The sequence below is a fragment of the Dipteris shenzhenensis genome, chromosome 1 (genome assembly GCF_047967505.1).
Source record: "Dipteris shenzhenensis isolate YYH24624 ecotype China chromosome 1, Dip_SZ_1.0, whole genome shotgun sequence".
NCBI classification, from domain to species: Eukaryota; Viridiplantae; Streptophyta; class Polypodiopsida; order Gleicheniales; family Dipteridaceae; genus Dipteris; species Dipteris shenzhenensis.
The window spans coordinates 4,993,591-4,998,556 of record NC_141596.1 but is presented as its reverse complement, the minus strand read 5'-3'; the positions used below and the strand labels follow the sequence as shown (position 1 = coordinate 4,998,556).

Here is a 4,966-nt window from a genome sequence, read left to right as displayed (position 1 = left end):
GACCATTGTGCATTTATGTCACCAACTTGTTAGCTGCTTGGTGTGCAGGAATTGGCACACCGCCTATGAATAATAGCTGGATGACAGTAATCATTATGTACTCTAGTTAGTGGCTCAGTTAGTATGCCCCCTTAGTTAGCTGAGTTTGGTTTGAGACCCACATATAGGGTTCACCTATTCTTTTGTACTAAGAGTTCTTTTTTCTTTCACAACTGAGAAGAGGAAAACTGTTTTCAGCCTCCACCTTTGTGTATATTCCCCCATTGTGTATGTGAGAAAGCTGCAAGTGAGACTCCTTCCTTCTCTCCTACTCTCTTCACAATGTGTCCAACATCATGTGGTGAGTAAAATACCATGTAGTATTTTGAAGTTACCGCATGGTATATGCAAGACAATCATCAGGCATTATGTGTCTAACAAGTGGTGACTGAAATACTATCTGGTATTTTTGAGTTACCACACAATATTATATGGAATAAATAAGTGCTACGTGTCCAAACAGAGCCCATTAGGCTGGTCCAAGATAGCGCGAGCTATGATCGACATACCGCAAAAGTTTCAGCTAGATCTATAAAATCTGGTCCCCATCAGATTCTGTTCAAAGTTTATTGTTTTGTGAGTGCTTTGAGTGAGCTTCTCACCTCCATTTCTTTTTGTTTTCTTGGTCGGTTAGGGTCATGGGTGTGTGGCTCGTAGTTGCTAGCTTTGATCACCTCACCGTGATAGACATGTATGCCTAATCTTTTATCTTTTATGCTTCTCAGGCAAGGCCAAGTGCATGGCTTAAAATTTTTATCTTGATCACCTCGCCTTGATTGATAAGTTTTTAGCTAAGTTTTTCCATGTTTGTCAGGTAGGGTAGAGTGTGTTGCTTGCAAATGCTGGCCTTGATCGCCTCACCCTAACTAACTAGTGGAGAGAGTAGCATAGTATTAGTCGATTCAATCCAAGAAAGGAGAGAGAGGAGAGAAAAAGAGAGTGAGAGGGAGGAGAAATGTGATCAAATTTGGGTATGTAGCCCGCATTTTTTGGCCTTTATCACCTTGCTTTGATCTAGTATATAAATAAAAATATCTAAATATATAGGATATTGAGTAGAGTCGTGTTTTTTTGGACGTGATATATAGATGAATGCGTATATATATATGGAATAGTTGTGGTTATGTTCAAGGCATTTTTTTGCAGATAGATATCTTTCCAGACCCATAACTTAGGCATTGCTCAACAGAATTTGAAAAATTTGACTTCAATTTGTAGTACATAATCTAATCTTAAATGTGAGACAAAAATAAAAATAAAAATAAAGATTTGAAACCAGACCATTAAGGGATTGCTATGTTGCATGTGAATCATGCATCCTCAATAGTATAGGATATAACAATTTATTCAAAAACATCAAAATTTTATTATACACATATATGCATCCAAGTAATCATTTAAAATTACACTACATGAGCTTCTCCTCAACCAAAGGACACACCTAATTGAGAACCTTAGGCATGTTTGAAGGGGTCTCTAATGTCATGCTAAAATTATGCACACCCATTCAAGGACATGGTACATAACTTTTTCTTGACTTGTTGAAAACCAAAATGGATTAAAAATGTGGAATTCAAACTTGTATTGAAACATTGATAGTTGGTGACATTGGTATCTAGATTCACTTTAGAATGGAAATTTTGAAAATATGCAAGTTGTGCATATTATCTTTTAATAAATCGAACACTGTTTACAATTTTGTATTACTTCTTTTTCCATGCACTTTCTTGCTATATGGCCCATAAGCATGCCAAAGGTCATTGCATTTAATTATAGACAACATCAAAGATGATAGCATCCCCTTTGGATTGTCTATGTTTTACGCCACTTTATACTTACTTGGGATATCCAATTTTGCTGACCTCTATCACCGGAGAGGGGAAACACTGGTTGAAACTCTTCGTTACCGATTTAGGAAACTACATGTTTTTTGGAAAAATAGCACCTTAAGGAATAAATCAGACCATGTGATGGTTGTTAGAGTGTAGAGCTTGAAATTCTAAACATTTCTCCTTGTTACGGCAGCACATTCTAACACAACCACCAAAATTTATGGGCAATCAATGATTAAAGGTTCTAAATGCCATAACCCAAAAGAAAAATTGAAATCACCTCCCTAGTCAAATGTGGACAAATTCAAAGCTACACATGTATTTGACTACTCAAACGTGGACAAATTCAAAGTTGCACATGTATTTGACTACTCAAAGGTGCACATGTATTTGACTACTCAAACGTGGACAAATTCAAAGGTGCACATGTGTTTGACTAAATCCACAGCTCCCCCTCCTTCCCTATGTTCCCCCCCCTCCACCCGCCCTTCCACCACCACCCCCTCCTCCTCCACTGTTGGCTCTTTCCTACCGCTTTCGTAGGAAGAGCTGGGTATTCTATGTTGCAGGGTTCCGAGGCTTTTTGTCACCTACAGATATATTGGAATTGTCGTTGTAGTATAGTGGTAAGTATTCCCGCCTGTCACGCGGGTGACCCGGGTTCGATCCCCGGCAACGGCGCCAAATGTTGGCTCTTTCCTACCGCTTTCGTAGGAAGAGCTGGGTCTTCTATGTTGCAGGGTTCCGAGGCTTTTTGTCACCTACAGATATATTGGAATTGTCGTTGTAGTATATATGTAGCTTAGGACCTCGAGTCGTGTTCCGGTGAGAGACGTAGGCTTAAGTGTGGTGAGTAAACATAATGCAAGCATGTGTAAAAGGCACGTAAACCATTGTTGTTGGGGTAATGAAGGCTTCCGCCTCCATTGGGGGTTGTAGGGTTTAGGAGGAGTTTAAGGGTTCAGAAGGAGGTTCCAGGGTTTAGAAAGAGTTCAGGGTTAGAAAGAGTTCCAGGGTTCAGAAGGAGGTTCCAAGGTATAGAAGGAGTTCAGGGTTAGGAGGAGGATCCAAGGTTCAGAGTAAAGTACATGGTGGAGAACTCGTCTCCCTCGTAGATCATTGAGTTAAGGGTTTAGGAAAGCATAGGAGTGGGAGAGGAAGAAGGTGTAAGAGCATGGGTGTAGTAAGAGAGAGAGGAGGAAGGAGGAGGAGGGAAGAGGAGGAGGGAGAGGGAGGAGAGAGGAGGAGGAGGAGGAGAGAGGAGGAGGAGGAGGAGGGAGGAGGAGGAGGAGGAGGGAGGAGGAGGAGGAGGAGGAGGAGGGAGGAGGAGGAGGGAGGAGGAGAGGGAGAGGGTGGGTTGCAAGGTTGGAGGAGAGGGGAGAAGGGTTGCAAGGTTAGGACATGCTTTTGGACGTGCAGTGCAAGGAAGCATGGACACTTGAGACAAATGCTTGGAATACCAATGTAGACTCAACACAATGCCCCAAGAGTCTGGGCTTCATTCCATTATGGGGTATTTATACAAGTTGGAGAGCTTCCCTCTCTGCATGTAACACAAAGTCGTATCACAAAGTTGTAACACAAAGTTGTGTCACAAAGTCGTAACACATTCTCTCTCTTCATGTAGAAGATGTAACACAAAGTTGTTACACAAAGTTGTTACACAAAGTCGTAACATAAACTTGTAACACAAACTTGCAACACAAAGTTGTTACACAAAGTCGTAACATAAAGTTGTGTCTAGAAGTTGTAACACAAAGTTGTAACACCTTCTCTTTCTTCATAAGTTCATGTTGGCACAGAGTCAACATACCCCCGGATCCATTTTATTACCCGTCCTCGGGTTATGGCTTATTGCGATCACGTACCTGGGTTGCCATGTTTTTAGTCCAGTGGCTGTGGAACTTGTGTCGTGCCAGACGGTCCTGCTGTAGAGCCTTAGCACCATACAATTTTTGCGCAGTTTCCAGGTAGCCTATATCCACCATTTGCTCGAACAGAGATATGTGGCGTGCCTCCAAGAAGATCACTCTTTGGTATAGTCGGCTTGTAATCTGAGCATCAATCCGTTCATTGGGATTAAAGCTGAGTGGAGGTAAATGGGAATCAAGGTAACAGGGGACCTCCAGAATTAATGCTAATGTTTTGCAGAATATGGCACTTTGGCGAAGGAAGCGATCAATGTTGCCGCGCATTGTTTGTTCATGCTGCTGAAGTGCTCGGATCATGGCGCCTTGGATAGTCCATTCTACACCAGAGTAGGATTCGATCATTGGCCAATTAATGACTCGATCTTCAGCCAAAGTGTGTATGTTGGCTTCCCATCTTTTACGCCGTGGAACTGCATAGAACTTGGGATGGGTTCTGAGACATGGAGGTGCCCGTAAGTACTCCTTTAAGAAGCTTACATCAAAGAGCTTGGGACGGCGCCAATCAGGTTGTGGATCCAATTTGCTAATCCAAGCTTCACTTATTTGGTGCTGACGAAGATTGGTAGGAAAGTTACCCAGGGTCCATCCACCGCGAGTTTTCATATCAGGATATTTGCTCCAAAATTCCTTGATGGGGTTACTGGGAAGTGGTATCTCATCAAAATCATACTCATCATTGGAACTTGGCATGGGTGTACGAATTGGATTATCCGGATCCTGATATTCAAAATCAAATACTGCATCATTTTCTGCTGATGGCAGCACCAGAAGTGTCGGAGGTGATGACGGGGCCGGGAGAGAAGCAGGGGACATGGGGGAGAAACATGGCTGGGTGATAGTGGCGGAAGGGGGAGCAGAGGGGAGGGGGGGAAGAAATGGGCAAATGGTTTGAGCAGCTTGGTAATCCTCAAGGGTAGGATTAGCAAGGGAGGGGAAAAAGCTAGGTGTGAGGGGCTCGTAAGTTTGGGACTGTTGGGTAAGTTGAAAATGGTGAGAGGCATGAGCAAAGAGACGATGGAGGGAATAGATGTTAGGATGGAGCTCGGGGAAGGTTAAGAGGGTAGCAGCAGCAAGGGGAAGTGAGGTTATGATGTTGGCAGAAAGAGTGGTTAGATATGGGAAGTTGGATGTGAGATAGGCCTTGTCATCGTCCGACACTTCTTT

The 4,966-nt window shown here is 42.8% G+C and overlaps 1 non-coding gene across 1 annotated transcript; it reads left to right on the top strand.

Moving 5' to 3' along the window:
- Window positions 1-2,480: 2,480 nt before the first annotated feature.
- Window positions 2,481-2,552, top strand: TRNAD-GUC (transfer RNA aspartic acid (anticodon GUC)). The gene has a single exon. It is a non-coding gene; the product is annotated as a tRNA-Asp (tRNA).
- The last annotated feature ends 2,414 nt before the right edge of the window (window positions 2,553-4,966 follow it).